The sequence below is a fragment of the Benincasa hispida genome, chromosome 10 (genome assembly GCF_027475165.1).
Source record: "Benincasa hispida cultivar pf3 chromosome 10, pf3_genome.v1.1, whole genome shotgun sequence".
Lineage (NCBI taxonomy): Eukaryota > Viridiplantae > Streptophyta > Magnoliopsida > Cucurbitales > Cucurbitaceae > Benincasa > Benincasa hispida.
The window spans coordinates 24,884,732-24,890,215 of NC_143487.1; the positions used below are offsets into that span (position 1 = coordinate 24,884,732).

The 5,484-nt window shown below is 32.6% G+C and overlaps 1 long non-coding RNA gene across 1 annotated transcript; it reads left to right on the forward strand.

Moving 5' to 3' along the window:
• The first annotated feature begins 2,397 nt into the window (after nt 1-2,397).
• On the forward strand, nt 2,398-5,118 carry LOC120089435 (uncharacterized). The gene is made up of 2 exons (XR_016524012.1): nt 2,398-3,112; nt 3,194-5,118. It is a non-coding gene; the product is annotated as an uncharacterized LOC120089435 (long non-coding RNA).
• Nucleotides 5,119-5,484: the final 366 nt, after the last annotated feature.

The window sequence follows — 5,484 nt, forward strand, 5'->3', positions numbered from 1 at the left end:
TAATTGTGTGAAAGATGTTACAAGAAGTTCACTTATTGATAATAATTATGGATAGCAATTATACATAGCCAATTTATAATAACCAATAATATGTGAAAGAGCTAGAAAGTAGTAAATTTGTTTTATTAGTATCTGGGCTTGGCAATTTTAGTGGGGACATGGAGAGATAAACAAGCTAAGGATGTTACATTTATTGGGAGGGGAGGAATTTATGGTACCATTAATTGAGGCCACAATTTGTGATTAAAATATGATGCCTTTTCCCTTGGAAAGTTCCAACACACACTGATATCCTAATCCTAATTATTAATTATATGCCATAAATCAAAGTACAAAAGGCTTGTCAATTTCATCATTTAGCTTTATGGAGAGATTAATCTATATGTTATTGCAAGAGTGAACTCCTAAATAATTTATTCACTATTTTTTTTTTAGTATCTTTTTCTCTTTTTGGATCTTTTTCTTTTCTCCACATTAGTTTCATAGACAACAAAGTTTGGTGGCAAAATGAATAAATAAAATTTAAATCTACCCTAGGATAATTATTATAAATCACAAAATTATTAATAATATTTTTAAATATAGTAAAATGTCAGTGTTTATCATGACACTAATAAATATTAATAGACATCTATTAATGTTTATTATTGATGGACAATGATATTTTGCTATATTTATAAATAAATTAATTTATTTTTCTATATTTAAAAATAACTCAATTTGATGGTTGTGTTAAATTTTAACATGTCTTTACTTTAAACAAAGATCGGAATCATCTCATTAAAATTAATTACTTGTACCATTGGGTATTGGGTTTCAATTACGGTTTTCATTTTTTAAAAATTATGGTCAACAATGCACTTTAAGACATATTTGGGTATTATCTTTTTTACCATTGGAAATGTCTTGTTCTTGAAAGGATTCTTGCTTACTATTATTGTTGACAACTTGGAGCATTTTGTTCTTTCTTTATTGTATTTAATTACTTTTTTTTCTCTGAATAACTTTTTTTTAAGAAATATTTTCAGGAAAATGAACTAGAATATTTATAAATATAGCAATTTTTCAAATTCTATTTATAATAAACCGCGATAAACTACTTATCTGTGTCCTGATAGATTACTTATCTAGATCGTGATAAACATAGATAGTAGTCTATCGCAGATAAATTATAATATTTTACTATTATTTATAAATATTTTAACAATTTTATCCTTTAATATAATTTCTCTTTGAAATATATGCTTACAACTGTAACCAAATGGTAAAAGCTGTGAATGTGTGTGATAATATTATTTATTTACATTTTTTAGACTATGTCGTTTTAACTAATCATTACTTAGTCTGGTTAAATGGATGTTGACTTTTCCTTTGGGGGAAGAGAGGTCCAAATATAATTAGAATTTTTGAGAAACTAAAACCAATTTTTTTTTTTTTAAAAAAAAAAAAAACATGCCACTACACAATTCACAAACATAAAATTTATAAACTCCTAAAACAGAACATGAAATTTAGAAACAGAAATTATAAATAAATAAATAAAGGTGATGTCAAAAACAAGCTTCTAGGAAAAGTAATCTTAAAATATATATCTATAATTTATTTTAAAAACTATTAGCTAAGATCAAAATAATTTTAAAATATATATCTATAGTTTAGATTATATTTAGTAACCATTTAGTTTTTTTTAAAAAAAAATTAAGTTTATAGACACCACTTTCTTTCACTTCTAAATTTCTTCCTTTGTTATCTTCTTTTTACCAATGGTTTAAAAAATTAGTCAAATAAACAAGAAAAAGTAGCTTTTAAAAATGTGTTTGTTTTTTTAATATGGCTCAGAATTTAATCAATGTACTTGAAAGATGCAAATCATTGTAAAAAAAATTGGGAGAAAATATACATAATTTTCAAAAATAAAAAACAATAAACAAAATGGTTGTAACATCTTGAAAGTTTTCTTGTAAATATTAATTATTTATGTTAGATTTGTTTGGAAAAATTCGAGTTCAGGATTTAAATAATTTGCTAAATTAATTTTAATTTATTTATTTTGAATTAATTTAAATTACATTTGGTTTATAGTTAAATTGGATTGTTATAATAAGGTAATTCAATTTTAATTAAGTGGATGAAAATTTAAAATTATATGAGAGGGAAATTTTGGAGAAGATTTGAGATATTGCACTTAATTTAACTAGGCCTAATTAATTAAGGATTTTTAGTTATTTTGGAAGAGATATATTTCTTTTGGATATCTTTTAAATTGAAATTTGGAATTTAAGAGGGAAAAGAAATTTGAAATTTAAAAAAGGGGAAAGGAAAAGGATTTTTTTAAAAAAGAGATGTATATATATATATATATATATAATTTTTGGAATTAAAAATAAAAAAGAGAAAAGAAATTAAACCCTCTCTCTCGCCTTCGGACGCATGCAAACCCCCTCCCCCTTTTCTTCTTCGCAAGCTTCAGCCCTAGTTGTCAGTCCTTCACGCAGCCGCTCGTCGTCGGGGGTCTTCAATCTTGTCAACATCGCCATCGTCATGTCCTTCCAACGAAGGTTTACGCCATCAAACTGAATTGCTTCTTGAGACAGTTAGGACTGATTTGATTGATTTTTCTAGACTGTTGGGACTGATAATTTATGACTAATTGAACTGCATGATTTAATGGCTTTGACTGATTGGGTTGGATTGTTTGATCATGTTGAATGTATTCTTGATTGAGGATATACAAGAAATTTTACCCCTAAGATAGACAATTGCAAAACATAACGCAAGAGTTATGTGGAAACTTATGCATTCTAAGTTATACAGTTCTTGTTATTTTTTCTTATCTAGGTAGGTGTATGCTTATGACTGTATATGTGCATATTTATGACTGATTGTGAACCTTCGCGTTACACATTATGATTGATACATGCTCCTTTGGGTTACACTGATGCATGTTCCATCGGGTTCATGTTTACGATTTCTTTGTGTACCTTCGGGTTATACATTATGATTGATGTGTGTTCCTCTGGGATCACGTTTATGATTAATAGGTGACTCTATGGGATCACTACGACTAAACTGACAAGAGTGTACACCGGTGCCTAGATAAACTAACTAACAGGTAACCTAGAAGGCCCAGTAGCAAGTCACTTACTGACTATTGTTATACTTATCCTTTCTTCTTTTATGTTTTTTCTTTTAGGAAATGACAGGATTGGACTGGCGAGGGACAGGCAGGATCTTTGATAGAGCCATTCAGAGACATTAGAAAACGTTTACGCACATGTTTTCTTTTAATATATGGTTTTTGTTCCTTTCATTTGATTAGTTGTCAGATGACATATTTTCACTGATTTTCTTTTGATCATTTTCTTTGTAAATGTTTTATTTGGGATCCCAACTAAATATTTTGGTTATTAGATTTATTATTATATTAATATTTTAGTTTAGAATGGTTATTTATGTTTTCACTAAATTTATGTTATGATGGTCAAAATGTTTAAATGAGAATGTGCATTATGTCGTAACGGCCTTGTCTGAATACTCGAAGAATCGAGTCCTTACATTTAGTATCAGAGCCTAAGTTTTAGGTTATGAAGACTGACTCACGATGTAAGTGTTGGTTTTGTGTCCCTTATGACTAACTACGGATCTTTCGTCCTCGCTAAGTATGTTTTTAGTTAAGGTGTTCTAGAACTTGTATATGCATGACATTGCCTGTTTTCTCTGAGGTTGGTAATAAACTATTTACCTTGACTGAGAAGTTAATTGAGGTTAACTGTGAATGATAGGAAATTCCACCACGTCGAATTGCACGTAAGGGTGGTCGATCAGGTAGGACGTGTGGTAGGAGGGGTGGACGTAACCCACCTGTTGAGAACATTGCAGATAATGAGGAACAAATATCGGTACACCTACCTCTTAATGCACCTGTCACCCAGGCGGACCTTGCTGCAATGTGGTTCAGTTAGAAGAATGATTTAAGAGGATAGTGGAAAAGGCATTAGCTCGATAAGAACTGCCTCAAGAGCTTCCTACTCTTCAAGACCTCACTCCACAGCAGAAATTGCAGGATCTGTCCATTGAGGCTAAGCATTTGAGGTATTTTCTAAAGTATAATCCCACATATTTAATGGGTCACTAAAGGACCCTACCAAAGCAGAGTTGTGGTTGACTTCCATAGAGATTATCTTTCAGTATATGAAGTGCCCGGATGACCAGAAGGTATAGTGTGCAGTTTTCTTGCTTACTGATAATGTTGCCATCTGGTGGCAGTCTGCTGAAAGGATGATTGGTGTTGAAGTTGGAGCAATAACTTGGGAGTAGTTCAAAGAACGGTTTCATCTAAAGTACTTCTCCGTCAGTCTGAGGAATGATAAAGAGTAGGAGTTCTTAGATCTAAAGCAAGATTAGATGTCAGTCGAGGAGTATGATCAGGAGTTTGACAGGTTGTCTCGTTTTGCTCCAAATTTGGTTGCCACGAAAGCTAAAAAGGCTGAAATGTTTGTACATAGCCTAAAAAGTGAGATACATGGTTCTGTGTGGGTCTTCAAGTCCACTATGCATGTGGAGGCACTTCCTTCGGTGGTAGAGATGTACTATCTAGAGGAGGGGAATGACCAAGACTTCAAGGGTTAAGACCCTCATCAAGACAGAAGAGAAAAGTAGAGCAGAAGGTCTTTGAACCCCCACAAAAAGGCCAAAAAACGTTGGACCATTACGACAGTATCAGTAGCGAAACCCTAAGATGGGAGGGGCTTGGAAAGATAAGGTTATATGTAAATCGTGCGGGAAGTCCCACGTGGGGCGTTGTCTAGTCGGCACAAGAGTATGTTTCAAGTGTAAGTAGAAGGGGCATATGGTGGACCAATGCCCTGGTGTTCCTATTAGACGTGGTTAGAATCAACCATAGAATGTCCAGCACAAATGAACAGACAACTATAACAACACGGTTGGGTTTATGCCACCAACCGTCGTGAGGCCGAGTAGCCTGGGACAATGGTAATAGGTACGCTCCCAATCTTGGGGCATTATGCTTTGCCATTATTTGACTCTGGATCATCTCATTCTTTCATATCTTTATTTTTTGCAAAGTATGTCATATTAGCCCTGGAGCCTTTGAATGTTGTCCTATTAGTTTCTACTCCATCTGGAGAAATTATGATAGCAAATGAAAAGATAAAAATATGTCAACTAGAAATAGTGAACTGTACCCTTGATGTAACTTTAATCGTGTTGGACATGCATGACTTTGATGTGATACTAGGCATGGATTAGCTAGCTGCCAACCATACCAGCATAGATTATTCTCGTAAGGAGGTGATTTTTAATCCTCCTATGAGAGCTAATTTTGAGTTTAAAAGGTTCAGGACCGTGGTATTGCCTAAGGTAATATTAGTTGTGAAGGCCAAAAGGTTGCTTAACCAGGTACTTGGAGTATCTTGGCTAACGTAGTTGACACTAGAGACACTGTGGTTACCTTAACCTCAGAAC